The following is a 16,971-nucleotide window of genomic DNA, read 5'->3' on the forward strand; positions in this document are numbered from 1 at the left end:
ATATGGCAAATCTAAGAAATGCTAAGACAAATTAATTAATCAGGACATTTATTTGGTGAATGAATCTACTATGGGGGACTAAATTTTAAGACGAGAAGAAGAACAGACCTTTACTCTCATTAGTGCACACTGAAGAAGAAAATTCTTAAAACCAGAATATCTTAAAACCATAGCACAAGTGATGGATCACTGCATTCTTATTGCAACTTTTCCTATTTCCAAATGTTTGACAAACATCTCTCCAGTTGAAAACTGATTTGAAACAGCTTCAAAATTAGTTTGGAGTAAAAAAACCACTGAAGATGATGGGATTTATACAAAGTTTAAATATAGATAAGCTATCCTAAAATTCAACTTTAAGGAAATTGAACAAAGTTAGGTCCCACCAAGATTTGAAATCAGATTACTGGATTCAAAGTCCAAAGTGCTCACCATTACACCATGGAACCCATTATTAGAGAGTCTTCCTCTACTCAATATTGCTGATCTTTGAAATACTGAATGTTCTCCTGTTTTAGGTACATTTGGCATTTTTGAGTTTGATGATGCTTTTATGTTTGGCCGGTTAGCTCAGTTGGTTAGAGCGTGGTGCTAATAATGCCAAGGTCATGTGTTCGATCCCCATATGGGCCAAGTGCTTTTTCTTGTTGTCCTACAAGAAATGCCAAGAAGGGATTTTATCCAGCGGCAAAGTGCATGAAGTGTGGGATGAATGCATTGGCTACAGTTAGCAGCCCTTGAAACTTGCTAGAGAACATCATAGACAAATACAAAACAGAGAATTTTTAAATCCATGTTAGGAAAAAACAAAAATGTCATCCTTTGGCTGATGCAGCATTTCTCTATATGGCATACATAGAAAACTTTTTCTCAAATATAGCAATATGGCAAATCTAAGAAATGCTAAGGCAAATTAATCAATCAGGACATTTATTTGGTGAATGAATCTACTATGGGGGACTAAATTTTAAGACGAGAAGAAGAACAGACCTTTACTCTCATTAGTGCACACTGAAGAAGAAAATTCTTAAAACCAGAATATCTTAAAACCATAGCACAAGTGATGGATCACTGCATTCTTATTGCAACTTTTCCTATTTCCAAATGTTTGACAAACATCTCTCCAGTTGAAAACTGATTTGAAACAGCTTCAAAATTAGTTTGGAGTAAAAAAACCACTGAAGATGATGGGATTTATACAAAGTTTAAATATAGATAAGCTATCCTAAAATTCAACTTTAAGGAAATTGAACAAAGTTAGGTCCCACCAAGATTTGAAATCAGATTACTGGATTCAAAGTCCAAAGTGCTCACCATTACACCATGGAACCCATTGTTTGAGAGTCTTCCTCTACTCAATATTGCTGATCTTTGAAATACTGAATGTTCTCCTGTTTTAGGTACATTTGGCATTTATGAGTTTGCTGATGCTTTTATGTTTGGCCGGTTAGCTCAGTTGGTTAGAGCGTGGTGCTAATAACGCCAAGGTCATGTGTTCGATCCCCATATGGGCCATGTGCTTTTTCTTGTTGTCCTACAAGAAATGCCAAGAAGGGATTTTATCCAGCGGCAAAGTGCATGAAGTGTGGGATGAATGCATTGGCTACAGTTAGCAGCCCTTGAAACTTGCAAGAGAATATCATAGACACATACAAAACAGAGAATTTTTAAATCCATGTTAGGAAAAAACAAAAATGTCATCCTTTGGCTGATACAGCATTTCTCTATATGGCATACATAGAAAACTTTTTCTCAAATATAGCAATATGGCAAATCTAAGAAATGCTAAGACAAATTAATTAATCAGGACATTTATTTGGTGAATGAATCTACTATGGGGGACTAAATTTTAAGACGAGAAGAAGAACAGACCTTTACTCTCATTAGTGCACACTGAAGAAGAAAATTCTTAAAACCAGAATATCTTAAAACCATAGCACAAGTGATGGATCACTGCATTCTTATTGCAACTTTTCCTATTTCCAAATGTTTGACAAACATCTCTCCAGTTGAAAACTGATTTGAAACAGCTTCAAAATTAGTTTGGAGTAAAAAAACCACTGAAGATGATGGGATTTATACAAAGTTTAAATATAGATAAGCTATCCTAAAATTCAACTTTAAGGAAATTGAACAAAGTTAGGTCCCACCAAGATTTGAAATCAGATTACTGGATTCAAAGTCCAAAGTGCTCACCATTACACCATGGAACCCATTATTAGAGAGTCTTCCTCTACTCAATATTGCTGATCTTTGAAATACTGAATGTTCTCCTGTTTTAGGTACATTTGGCATTTTTGTGTTTGCTGATGTGTTTATGTTCGGCCGGTAAGCTCAGTTGGTTAGAGCGTGGTGCTAATAACGCCAAGGTCACGTGTTCGATCCCCATATGGGCCATGTGCTTTTTCTTGTTGTCCTACAAGAAATGCCAAGAAGGGATATTATCCAGCGGCAAAGTGCATGAAGTGTGGGATGAATGCATTGGCTACAGTTAGCAGCCCTTGAAACTTGCTAGAGAACATCATAGACACATACAAAACAGAGAATTTTTAAATCCATGTTAGGAATAAACAAAAATGTCATCCTTTGGCTGATGCAGCATTTCTCTATATGGCATACATAGAAAACTTTTTCTCAAATATAGCAATATGGCAAATCTAAGAAATGCTAAGGCAAATTAATCAATCAGGAAATTTATTTGGTGATTGAATCTACTATGGGGGACTAAGTTTTAAGAAGAGAAGAAGAACAGACCTTTACTCTCATTAGTGCACACTGAAGAAGAAAATTCTTAAAACCAGAATATCTTAAAACCATAGCACAAGTGATGGATCACTGCATTCTTATTGCAACTTTTCCTATTTCCAAATGTTTGACAAACATCTCTCCAGTTGAAAACTGATTTGAAACAGCTTCAAAATTAGTTTGGAGTAAAAAAACCACTGAAGATGATGGGATTTATACAAAGTTTAAATATAGATAAGCTATCCTAAAATTCAACTTTAAGGAAATTGAACAAAGTTAGGTCCCACCAAGATTTGAAATCAGATTACTGGATTCAAAGTTCAAAGGGCTCACCATTACACCATGGAACCCATTATTAGAGAGTCTTCCTCTACTCAATATTGCTGATCTTTGAAATACTGAATGTTCTCCTGTTTTAGGTACATTTGGCATTTTTGAGTTTGATGATGCTTTTATGTTTGGCCGGTTAGCTCAGTTGGTTAGAGTGTAGTGCTAATGGGTTCGATCCCCATACGGGCCATGTGCTTTTTGTTGTTGTCCTACAAGAAATGCCAAGAAGGGATTTTATCCAGCGGCAAAGTGCATGAAGTCTGGGATGAATGCATTGGCTACAGTTAGCAGCCCTTGAAACTTGCTGGAGAACATCATAGACACATACAAAACAGAGAATTTTTAAATCCATGTTAGGAATAAACAAAAATGTCATCCTTTGGCTGATGCAGCATTTCTCTATATGGCATACATAGAAAACTTTTTCTCAAATATAGCAATATGGCAAATCTAAGACATGCTAAGGCAAATTAATCAATCAAGACATTTATTTGGTGATTGAATCTACTATGGGGGACTAAGTTTTAAGAAGAGAAGAAGAACAGACCTTTACTCTCATTAGTGCACACTGAAGAAGAAAATTCTTAAAACCAGAATATCTTAAAACCATAGCACAAGTGATGGATCACTGCATTCTTATTGCAACTTTTCCTATTTCCAAATGTTTGACAAACATCTCTCCAGTTGAAAACTGATTTGAAACAGCTTCAAAATTAGTTTGGAGTAAAAAAACCACTGAAGATGATGGGATTTATACAAAGTTTAAATATAGATAAGCTATCCTAAAATTCAACTTTAAGGAAATTGAACAAAGTTAGGTCCCACCAAGATTTGAAATCAGATTACTGGATTCAAAGTTCAAAGGGCTCACCATTACACCATGGAACCCATTATTAGAGAGTCTTCCTCTACTCAATATTGCTGATCTTTGAAATACTGAATGTTCTCCTGTTTTCGGTACATTTGGCATTTTTGTGTTTGCTGATGCTTTTATGTTTGGCTGGTTATCTCAGTTGGTTAGAGTGTAGTGCTAATAACGCAAAGGTCTTGGGTTCGATCCCCATACGGGCCATGTGCTTTTTGTAGTTGTCCTACAAGAAATGCCAAGAAGGGATTTTATCCAGCGGCAAAGTGCATGAAGTCTGGGATGAATGCATTGGCTACAGTTAGCAGCCCTTGAAACTTGCTAGAGAACATCATAGACACATACAAAACAGAGAATTTTTAAATCCATGTTAGGAATAAACAAAAATGTCATCCTTTGGCTGATGCAGCATTTCTCTATATGGCATACATAGAAAACTTTTTCTCAAATATAGCAATATGGCAAATCTAAGAAATGCTAAGGCAAATTAATCAATCAGGACATTTATTTGGTGATTGAATCTACTATGGGGGACTAAGTTTTAAGACGAGAAGAAGAACAGACCTTTACTCTCATTAGTGCACACTGAAGAAGAAAATTCTTAAAACCAGAATATCTTAAAACCATAGCACAAGTGATGGATCACTGCATTCTTATTGCAACTTTTCCTATTTCCAAATGTTTGACAAACATCTCTCCAGTTGAAAACTGATTTGAAACAGCTTCAAAATTAGTTTGGAGTAAAAAAACCACTGAAGATGATGGGATTTATACAAAGTTTAAATATAGATAAGCTATCCTAAAATTCAACTTTAAGGAAATTGAACAAAGTTAGGTCCCACCAAGATTTGAAATCAGATTACTGGATTCAAAGTTCAAAGGGCTCACCATTACACCATGGAACCCATTATTAGAGAGTCTTCCTCTACTCAATATTGCTGATCTTTGAAATACTGAATGTTCTCCTGTTTTAGGTACATTTGGCATTTTTCAGTTTGATGATGCTTTTATGTTTGGCCGGTTAGCTCAGTTGGTTAGAGTGTAGTGCTAATGGGTTCGATCCCCATACGGGCCATGTGCTTTTTGTTGTTGTCCTACAAGAAATGCCAAGAAGGGATTTTATCCAGCGGCAAAGTGCATGAAGTCTGGGATGAATGCATTGGCTACAGTTAGCAGCCCTTGAAACTTGCTAGAGAACATCATAGACACATACAAAACAGAGAATTTTTAAATCCATGTTAGGAATAAACAAAAATGTCATCCTTTGGCTGATGCAGCATTTCTCTATATGGCATACATAGAAAACTTTTTCTCAAATATAGCAATATGGCAAATCTAAGAAATGCTAAGGCAAATTAATCAATCAGGACATTTATTTGGTGATTGAATCTACTATGGGGGACTAAGTTTTAAGACGAGAAGAAGAACAGACCTTTACTCTCATTAGTGCACACTGAAGAAGAAAATTCTTAAAACCAGAATATCTTAAAACCATAGCACAAGTGATGGATCACTGCATTCTTATTGCAACTTTTCCTATTTCCAAATGTTTGACAAACATCTCTCCAGTTGAAAACTGATTTGAAACAGCTTCAAAATTAGTTTGGAGTAAAAAAACCACTGAAGATGATGGGATATATACAAAGTTTAAATATAGATAAGCTATCCTAAAATTCAACTTTAAGGAAATTGAACAAAGTTAGGTCCCACTAAGATTTGAAATCAGATTACTGAATTCAAAGTCCAAAGTGCTCACCATTACACCATGGAACCCATTATTAGAGAGTCTTCCTCTACTCAATATTGCTGATCTTTGAAATACTGAATGTTCTCCTGTTTTAGGTACATTTGGCATTTTTGTGTTTGCTGATGCTTTTATGTTTGGCCGGTTAGCTCAGTTGGTTAGAGCGTGGTGCTAATAATGCCAAGGTCATGTGTTCGATCCCCATATGGGCCATGTGCTTTTTCTTGTTGTCCTACAAGAAATGCCAAGAAGGGATTTTATCCAGCGGCAAAGTGCATGAAGTCTGGGATGAATGCATTGGCTACAGTTAGCAGCCCTTGAAACTTGCTAGAGAACATCATAGACACATACAAAACAGAGAATTTTTAAATCCATGTTAGGAAAAAACAAAAATGTCATCCTTTGGCTGATGCAGCATTTCTCTATATGGCATACATAGAAAACTTTTTCTCAAATATAGCAATATGGCAAATCTAAGAAATGCTAAGGCAAATTAATCAATCAGGACATTTATTTGGTGATTGAATCTACTATGGGGGACTAAGTTTTAAGACGAGAAGAAGAACAGACCTTTACTCTCATTAGTGCACACTGAAGAAGAAAATTCTTAAAACCAGAATATCTTAAAACCATAGCACAAGTGATGGATCACTGCATTCTTATTGCAACTTTTCCTATTTCCAAATGTTTGACAAACATCTCTCCAGTTGAAAACTGATTTGAAACAGCTTCAAAATTAGTTTGGAGTAAAAAAACCACTGAAGATGATGGGATTTATACAAAGTTTAAATATAGATAAGCTATCCTAAAATTCAACTTTAAGGAAATTGAACAAAGTTAGGTCCCACCAAGATTTGAAATCAGATTACTGGATTCAAAGTTCAAAGGGCTCACCATTACACCATGGAACCCATTATTAGAGAGTCTTCCTCTACTCAATATTGCTGATCTTTGAAATACTGAATGTTCTCCTGTTTTAGGTACATTTGGCATTTTTGAGTTTGATGATGCTTTTATGTTTGGCCGGTTAGCTCAGTTGGTTAGAGTGTATTGCTAATGGGTTCGATCCCCATACGGGCCATGTGCTTTTTGTTGTTGTCCTACAAGAAATGCCAAGAAGGGATTTTATCCAGCGGCAAAGTGCATGAAGTCTGGGATGAATGCATTGGCTACAGTTAGCAGCCCTTGAAACTTGCTGGAGAACATCATAGACACATACAAAACAGAGAATTTTTAAATCCATGTTAGGAATAAACAAAAATGTCATCCTTTGGCTGATGCAGCATTTCTCTATATGGCATACATAGAAAACTTTTTCTCAAATATAGCAATATGGCAAATCTAAGACATGCTAAGGCAAATTAATCAATCAGGACATTTATTTGGTGATTGAATCTACTATGGGGAACTAAGTTTTAAGAAGAGAAGAACAGACCTTTACTCTCATTAGTGCACACTGAAGAAGAAAATTCTTAAAACCAGAATATCTTAAAACCATAGCACAAGTGATGGATCACTGCATTCTTATTGCAACTTTTCCTATTTCCAAATGTTTGACAAACATCTCTCCAGTTGAAAACTGATTTGAAACAGCTTCAAAATTAGTTTGGAGTAAAAAAACCACTGAAGATGATGGGATTTATACAAAGTTTAAATATAGATAAGCTATCCTAAAATTCAACTTTAAGGAAATTGAACAAAGTTAGGTCCCACCAAGATTTGAAATCAGATTACTGGATTCAAAGTTCAAAGGGCTCACCATTACACCATGGAACCCATTATTAGAGAGTCTTCCTCTACTCAATATTGCTGATCTTTGAAATACTGAAATGTTCTCCTGTTTTAGGTATATTTGGCATTTTTGTGTTTGCTGATGCTTTTATGTTTGGCCGGTTAGCTCAGTTGGTTAGAGCGTGGTGCTATTAACGCCAAGGTCATGTGTTCGATCCCCATATGGGCCATGTGCTTTTTATTGTTGTCCTACAAGAAATGCCAAGAAGGGATATTATCCAGCGGCAAAGTGCATGAAGTTTGGGATGAATGCATTGGCTACAGTTAGCAGCCCTTGAAACTTGCTAGAGAACATCATAGACACATACAAAACAGAGAATTTTTAAATCCATGTTAGGAATAAACAAAAATGTCATCCTTTGGCTGATGCAGCATTTCTCTATATGGCATACATAGAAAACTTTTTCTCAAATATAGCAATATGGCAAATCTAAGAAATGCTAAGGCAAATTAATCAATCAGGAAATTTATTTGGTGATTGAATCTACTATGGGGGACTAAGTTTTAAGAAGAGAAGAAGAACAGACCTTTACTCTCATTAGTGCACACTGAAGAATGAAAATTCTTAAAACCAGAATATCTTAAAACCATAGCACAAGTGATGGATCACTGCATTCTTATTGCAACTTTTCCTATTTCCAAATGTTTGACAAACATCTCTCCAGTTGAAAACTGATTTGAAACAGCTTCAAAATTAGTTTGGAGTAAAAAAACCACTGAAGATGATGGGATTTATACAAAGTTTAAATATAGATAAGCTATCCTAAAATTCAACTTTAAGGAAATTGAACAAAGTTAGGTCCCACCAAGATTTGAAATCAGATTACTGGATTCAAAGTTCAAAGGGCTCACCATTACACCATGGAACCCATTATTAGAGAGTCTTCCTCTACTCAATATTGCTGATCTTTGAAATACTGAATGTTCTCCTGTTTTAGGTACATTTGGCATTTTTGAGTTTGATGATGCTTTTATGTTTGGCCGGTTAGCTCAGTTGGTTAGAGTGTAGTGCTAATGGGTTCGATCCCCATACGGGCCATGTGCTTTTTGTTGTTGTCCTACAAGAAATGCCAAGAAGGGATTTTATCCAGCGGCAAAGTGCATGAAGTCTGGGATGAATGCATTGGCTACAGTTAGCAGCCCTTGAAACTTGCTGGAGAACATCATAGACACATACAAAACAGAGAATTTTTAAATCCATGTTAGGAATAAACAAAAATGTCATCCTTTGGCTGATGCAGCATTTCTCTATATGGCATACATAGAAAACTTTTTCTCAAATATAGCAATATGGCAAATCTAAGACATGCTAAGGCAAATTAATCAATCAGGAAATTTATTTGGTGATTGAATCTACTATGGGGGACTAAGTTTTAAGAAGAGAAGAAGAACAGACCTTTACTCTCATTAGTGCACACTGAAGAAGAAAATTCTTAAAACCAGAATATCTTAAAACCATAGCACAAGTGATGGATCACTGCATTCTTATTGCAACTTTTCCTATTTCCAAATGTTTGACAAACATCTCTCCAGTTGAAAACTGATTTGAAACAGCTTCAAAATTAGTTTGGAGTAAAAAAACCACTGAAGATGATGGGATTTATACAAAGTTTAAATATAGATAAGCTATCCTAAAATTCAACTTTAAGGAAATTGAACAAAGTTAGGTCCCACCAAGATTTGAAATCAGATTACTGGATTCAAAGTTCAAAGGGCTCACCATTACACCATGGAACCCATTATTAGAGAGTCTTCCTCTACTCAATATTGCTGATCTTTGAAATACTGAATGTTCTCCTGTTTTCGATACATTTGGCATTTTTGTGTTTGCTGATGCTTTTATGTTTGGCTGGTTAGCTCAGTTGGTTAGAGTGTAGTGCTAATAACGCAAAGGTCTTGGGTTCGATCCCCATACGGGCCATGTGCTTTTTGTAGTTGTCCTACAAGAAATGCCAAGAAGGGATTTTATCCAGCGGCAAAGTGCATGAAGTCTGGGATGAATGCATTGGCTACAGTTAGCAGCCCTTGAAACTTGCTAGAGAACATCATAGACACATACAAAACAGAGAATTTTTAAATCCATGTTAGGAATAAACAAAAATGTCATCCTTTGGCTGATGCAGCATTTCTCTATATGGCATACATAGAAAACTTTTTCTCAAATATAGCAATATGGCAAATCTAAGAAATGCTAAGGCAAATTAATCAATCAGGACATTTATTTGGTGATTGAATCTACTATGGGGGACTAAGTTTTAAGACGAGAAGAAGAACAGACCTTTACTCTCATTAGTGCACACTGAAGAAGAAAATTCTTAAAACCAGAATATCTTAAAACCATAGCACAAGTGATGGATCACTGCATTCTTATTGCAACTTTTCCTATTTCCAAATGTTTGACAAACATCTCTCCAGTTGAAAACTGATTTGAAACAGCTTCAAAATTAGTTTGGAGTAAAAAAACCACTGAAGATGATGGGATATATACAAAGTTTAAATATAGATAAGCTATCCTAAAATTCAACTTTAAGGAAATTGAACAAAGTTAGGTCCCACTAAGATTTGAAATCAGATTACTGGATTCAAAGTTCAAAGGGCTCACCATTACACCATGGAACCCATTATTAGAGAGTCTTCCTCTACTCAATATTGCTGATCTTTGAAATACTGAATGTTCTCCTGTTTTCGGTACATTTGGCATTTTTGTGTTTGCTGATGCTTTTATGTTTGGCTGGTTAGCTCAGTTGGTTAGAGTGTAGTGCTAATAACGCAAAGGTCTTGGGTTCGATCCCCATACGGGCCATGTGCTTTTTGTAGTTGTCCTACAAGAAATGCCAAGAAGGGATTTTATCCAGCGGCAAAGTGCATGAAGTCTGGGATGAATGCATTGGCTACAGTTAGCAGCCCTTGAAACTTGCTAGAGAACATCATAGACACATACAAAACAGAGAATTTTTAAATCCATGTTAGGAATAAACAAAAATGTCATCCTTTGGCTGATGCAGCATTTCTCTATATGGCATACATAGAAAACTTTTTCTCAAATATAGCAATATGGCAAATCTAAGAAATGCTAAGGCAAATTAATCAATCAGGACATTTATTTGGTGATTGAATCTACTATGGGGGACTAAGTTTTAAGACGAGAAGAAGAACAGACCTTTACTCTCATTAGTGCACACTGAAGAAGAAAATTCTTAAAACCAGAATATCTTAAAACCATAGCACAAGTGATGGATCACTGCATTCTTATTGCAACTTTTCCTATTTCCAAATGTTTGACAAACATCTCTCCAGTTGAAAACTGATTTGAAACAGCTTCAAAATTAGTTTGGAGTAAAAAAACCACTGAAGATGATGGGATTTATACAAAGTTTAAATATAGATAAGCTATCCTAAAATTCAACTTTAAGGAAATTGAACAAAGTTAGGTCCCACCAAGATTTGAAATCAGATTACTGGATTCAAAGTTCAAAGGGCTCACCATTACACCATGGAACCCATTATTAGAGAGTCTTCCTCTACTCAATATTGCTGATCTTTGAAATACTGAATGTTCTCCTGTTTTAGGTACATTTGGCATTTTTCAGTTTGATGATGCTTTTATGTTTGGCCGGTTAGCTCAGTTGGTTAGAGTGTAGTGCTAATGGGTTCGATCCCCATACGGGCCATGTGCTTTTTGTTGTTGTCCTACAAGAAATGCCAAGAAGGGATTTTATCCAGCGGCAAAGTGCATGAAGTCTGGGATGAATGCATTGGCTACAGTTAGCAGCCCTTGAAACTTGCTAGAGAACATCATAGACACATACAAAACAGAGAATTTTTAAATCCATGTTAGGAATAAACAAAAATGTCATCCTTTGGCTGATGCAGCATTTCTCTATATGGCATACATAGAAAACTTTTTCTCAAATATAGCAATATGGCAAATCTAAGAAATGCTAAGGCAAATTAATCAATCAGGACATTTATTTGGTGATTGAATCTACTATGGGGGACTAAGTTTTAAGACGAGAAGAAGAACAGACCTTTACTCTCATTAGTGCACACTGAAGAAGAAAATTCTTAAAACCAGAATATCTTAAAACCATAGCACAAGTGATGGATCACTGCATTCTTATTGCAACTTTTCCTATTTCCAAATGTTTGACAAACATCTCTCCAGTTGAAAACTGATTTGAAACAGCTTCAAAATTAGTTTGGAGTAAAAAAACCACTGAAGATGATGGGATATATACAAAGTTTAAATATAGATAAGCTATCCTAAAATTCAACTTTAAGGAAATTGAACAAAGTTAGGTCCCACTAAGATTTGAAATCAGATTACTGAATTCAAAGTCCAAAGTGCTCACCATTACACCATGGAACCCATTATTAGAGAGTCTTCCTCTACTCAATATTGCTGATCTTTGAAATACTGAATGTTCTCCTGTTTTAGGTACATTTGGCATTTTTGTGTTTGCTGATGCTTTTATGTTTGGCCGGTTAGCTCAGTTGGTTAGAGCGTGGTGCTAATAACGCCAAGGTCATGTGTTTGATCCCCATATGGGCCATGTGCTTTTTCTTGTTGTCCTACAAGAAATGCCAAGAAGGGATTTTATCCAGCGGCAAAGTGCATGAAGTCTGGGATGAATGCATTGGCTACAGTTAGCAGCCCTTGAAACTTGCTAGAGAACATCATAGACACATACAAAACAGAGAATTTTTAAATCCATGTTAGGAAAAAACAAAAATGTCATCCTTTGGCTGATGCAGCATTTCTCTATATGGCATACATAGAAAACTTTTTCTCAAATATAGCAATATGGCAAATCTAAGAAATGCTAAGGCAAATTACTCAATCAGGACATTTATTTGGTGATTGAATCTACTATGGGGGACTAAGTTTTAAGACGAGAAGAAGAACAGACCTTTACTCTCATTAGTGCACACTGAAGAAGAAAATTCTTAAAACCAGAATATCTTAAAACCATAGCACAAGTGATGGATCACTGCATTCTTATTGCAACTTTTCCTATTTCCAAATGTTTGACAAACATCTCTCCAGTTGAAAACTGATTTGAAACAGCTTCAAAATTAGTTTGGAGTAAAAAAACCACTGAAGATGATGGGATTTATACAAAGTTTAAATATAGATAAGCTATCCTAAAATTCAACTTTAAGGAAATTGAACAAAGTTAGGTCCCACCAAGATTTGAAATCAGATTACTGGATTCAAAGTTCAAAGGGCTCACCATTACACCATGGAACCCATTATTAGAGAGTCTTCCTCTACTCAATATTGCTGATCTTTGAAATACTGAATGTTCTCCTGTTTTAGGTACATTTGGCATTTTTGAGTTTGATGATGCTTTTATGTTTGGCCGGTTAGCTCAGTTGGTTAGAGTGTATTGCTAATGGGTTCGATCCCCATACGGGCCATGTGCTTTTTGTTGTTGTCCTACAAGAAATGCCAAGAAGGGATTTTATCCAGCGGCAAAGTGCATGAAGTCTGGGATGAATGCATTGGCTACAGTTAGCAGCCCTTGAAACTTGCTGGAGAACATCATAGACACATACAAAACAGAGAATTTTTAAATCCATGTTAGGAATAAACAAAAATGTCATCCTTTGGCTGATGCAGCATTTCTCTATATGGCATACATAGAAAACTTTTTCTCAAATATAGCAATATGGCAAATCTAAGACATGCTAAGGCAAATTAATCAATCAGGACATTTATTTGGTGATTGAATCTACTATGGGGGACTAAGTTTTAAGAAGAGAAGAACAGACCTTTACTCTCATTAGTGCACACTGAAGAAGAAAATTCTTAAAACCAGAATATCTTAAAACCATAGCACAAGTGATGGATCACTGCATTCTTATTGCAACTTTTCCTATTTCCAAATGTTTGACAAACATCTCTCCAGTTGAAAACTGATTTGAAACAGCTTCAAAATTAGTTTGGAGTAAAAAAACCACTGAAGATGATGGGATTTATACAAAGTTTAAATATAGATAAGCTATCCTAAAATTCAACTTTAAGGAAATTGAACAAAGTTAGGTCCCACCAAGATTTGAAATCAGATTACTGGATTCAAAGTTCAAAGGGCTCACCATTACACCATGGAACCCATTATTAGAGAGTCTTCCTCTACTCAATATTGCTGATCTTTGAAATACTGAAATGTTCTCCTGTTTTAGGTATATTTGGCATTTTTGTGTTTGCTGATGCTTTTATGTTTGGCCGGTTAGCTCAGTTGGTTAGAGCGTGGTGCTATTAACGCCAAGGTCATGTGTTCGATCCCCATATGGGCCATGTGCTTTTTATTGTTGTCCTACAAGAAATGCCAAGAAGGGATATTATCCAGCGGCAAAGTGCATGAAGTTTGGGATGAATGCATTGGCTACAGTTAGCAGCCCTTGAAACTTGCTAGAGAACATCATAGACACATACAAAACAGAGAATTTTTAAATCCATGTTAGGAATAAACAAAAATGTCATCCTTTGGCTGATGCAGCATTTCTCTATATGGCATACATAGAAAACTTTTTCTCAAATATAGCAATATGGCAAATCTAAGAAATGCTAAGGCAAATTAATCATTCAGGACATTTATTTGGTGAATGAATCTACTATGGGGGACTAAATTTTAAGACGAGAAGAAGAACAGACCTTTACTCTCATTAGTGCACACTGAAGAAGAAAATTCTTAAAACCAGAATATCTTAAAACCATAGCACAAGTGATGGATCACTGCATTCTTATTGCAACTTTTCCTATTTCCAAATGTTTGACAAACATCTCTCCAGTTGAAAACTGATTTGAAACAGTTTCAAAATTAGTTTGGAGTAAAGAAACCACTGAAGATGATGGGATTTATACAAAGTTTAAATATAGATAAGCTATCCTAAAATTCAACTTTAGGGAAATTGAACAAAGTTAGGTCCCACCAAGATTTGAAATCAGATTACTGGATTCAAAGTCCAAAGTGCTCACCATTACACCATGGAACCCATAATTAGAGAGTCTTCCTCTACTCAATATTGCTGATCATTGAAATACTGAATGTTCTCATGTTTTAGGTACATTTGGCATTTATGAGTTTGCTGATGCTTTTATGTTTGGCCGGTTAGCTCAGTTGGTTAGAGCGTGGTGCTAATAATGCCAAGGTCATGTGTTCGATCCCCATGTGGGCCATGTGCTTTTTCATGTTGTCCTACAAGAAATGCCAAGAAGGGATTTTATCCAGCGGCAAAGTGCATGAAGTGTGGGATGAATGCATTGGCTACAGTTAGCAGCCCTTGAAACTTGCTAGAGAACATCATAGACACATACAAAACAGAGAATTTTTAAATCCATGTTAGGAATAAACAAAAATGTCATCCTTTGGCTGATGCAGCATTTCTCTATATGGCATACATAGAAAACTTTTTCTCAAATATAGCAATATGGCAAATCTAAGAAATGCTAAGGCAAATTAATCAATCAGGACATTTATTTGGTGATTGAATCTACTATGGGGACTAAGTTTTAAGAAGAGAAGAAGAACAGACCTTTACTCTCATTAGTGCTCACTGAAGAAGAAAATTCTTAAAACCAGAATATCTTAAAACCATAGCACAAGTGATGGATCACTGCATTCTTATTGCAACTTTTCCTATTTCCAAATGTTTGACAAACATCTCTCCAGTTGAAAACTGAATTGAAACAGTTTCAAAATTAGTTTGGAGTAAAGAAACCACTGAAGATGATGCAATTTATACAAAGTTTAAATATAGATAAGCTATCCTAAAATTCAACTTTAAGGAAATTGAACAAAGTTAGGTCCCACCAAGATTTGAAATCAGATTACTGGATTTAAAGTCCAAAGTGCTCACCATTACACCATGGAACCCATTGTTTGAGAGTCTTCCTCTACTCAATATTGCTGATCTTTGAAATACTGAATGTTCTCCTGTTTTAGGTACATTTGGCATTTATCAGTTTGCTGATGCTTTTATGTTTGGCCGGTTAGCTCAGTTGGTTAGAGCGTGGTGCTAATAATGCCAAGGTCATGTGTTCGATCCCCATACGGGCCATGTGCTTTTTCTTGTTGTCATACAAGAAATGCCAAGAAGGGATTTTATCCAGTGGCAAAGTGCATGAAGTGTGGGATGAATGCATTGGCTACAGTTAGCAGCCCTTGAAACTTGCTAGAGAACATCATAGACACATACAAAACAGAGAATTTTTAAATCCATGTTAGGAATAAACAAAAATCTCATCCTTTGGCTGATGCAGCATTTCTCTATATGGCATACATAGAAAACTTTTTCTCAAATATAGCAATATGGCAAATCTAAGAAATGCTAAGGCAAATTAATCAATCAGGACATTTATTTGGTGATTGAATCTACTATGGGGGACTAAGTTTTAAGAAGAGAAGAAGAACAGACCTTTACTCTCATTAGTGCTCACTGAAGAAGAAAATTCTTAAAACCAGAATATCTTAAAACCATAGCACAAGTGATGGATCACTGCATTCTTATTGCAACTTTTCCTATTTCCAAATGTTTGACAAACATCTCTCCAGTTGAAAACTGAATTGAAACAGTTTCAAAATTAGTTTGGAGTAAAGAAACCACTGAAGATGATGGAATTTATACAAAGTTTAAATATAGATAAGCTATCCTAAAATTCAACTTTAAGGAAATTGAACAAAGTTAGGTCCCACCAACCTTTGAATTCAGATTACTGGATTCAAAGTCCAAAGTGCTCACCATTACACCATGGAACCCATTGTTTGAGAGTCTTCCTCTACTCAATATTGCTGATCTTTGAAATACTGAATGTTCTCCTGTTTTAGGTACATTTGGCATTTATCAGTTTGCTGATGCTTTTATGTTTGGCCGGTTACCTCAGTTGGTTAGAGCATGGTGCTAATAATGCCAAGGTCATGTGTTCGATCCCCATACGGGCCATGTGCTTTTTCTTGTTGTCCTACAAGAAATGCCAAGAAGGGATTTTATCCAGCTGCAAAGTGCATGAAGTGTGGGATGAATGCATTGGCTACAGTTAGCAGCCCTTGAAACTTGCTAGAGAACATCATAGACACATACAAAACAGAGAATTTTTAAATCCATGTTAGGAATAAACAAAAATGTCATCCTTTGGCTGATGCAGCATTTCTCTATATGGCATACATAGAAAACTTTTTCTCAAATATACCAATATGGCAAATCTAAGAAATGCTAAGGCAAATTAATCAATCAGGACATTTATTTGGTGATTGAATCTACTATGGGGGACTAAGTTTTAAGAAGAGAAGAAGAACAGACCTTTACTCTCATTAGTGCTCACTGAAGAAGAAAATTCTTAAAACCAGAATATCTTAAAACCATAGCACAAGTGATGGATCACTGCATTCTTATTGCAACTTTTCCTATTTCCAAATGTTTGACAAACATCTCTCCAGTTGAAAACTGAATTGAAACAGTTTCAAAATTAGTTTGGAGTAAAGAAACCACTGAA

At 35.7% G+C, this 16,971-nt stretch overlaps 3 non-coding genes across 3 annotated transcripts; all 3 read left to right on the forward strand.

Annotated features, from left to right (window-relative positions):
- Window positions 1-1,441: 1,441 nt before the first annotated feature.
- On the forward strand, window positions 1,442-1,515 carry TRNAI-AAU (transfer RNA isoleucine (anticodon AAU)). Its single transcript has one exon. It is a non-coding gene; the product is annotated as a tRNA-Ile (tRNA).
- A 6,056-nt stretch (window positions 1,516-7,571) lies between these two features.
- Window positions 7,572-7,645, forward strand: TRNAN-AUU (transfer RNA asparagine (anticodon AUU)). The gene has a single exon. It is a non-coding gene; the product is annotated as a tRNA-Asn (tRNA).
- A 6,057-nt stretch (window positions 7,646-13,702) lies between these two features.
- On the forward strand, window positions 13,703-13,776 carry TRNAN-AUU (transfer RNA asparagine (anticodon AUU)). The gene has a single exon. It is a non-coding gene; the product is annotated as a tRNA-Asn (tRNA).
- The last annotated feature ends 3,195 nt before the right edge of the window (window positions 13,777-16,971 follow it).

This window comes from Taudactylus pleione, unplaced genomic scaffold, assembly GCF_031769625.1.
Source record: "Taudactylus pleione unplaced genomic scaffold, aTauple2 ptg000085l, whole genome shotgun sequence".
Taxonomy (NCBI): Eukaryota; Metazoa; Chordata; class Amphibia; order Anura; family Myobatrachidae; genus Taudactylus; species Taudactylus pleione.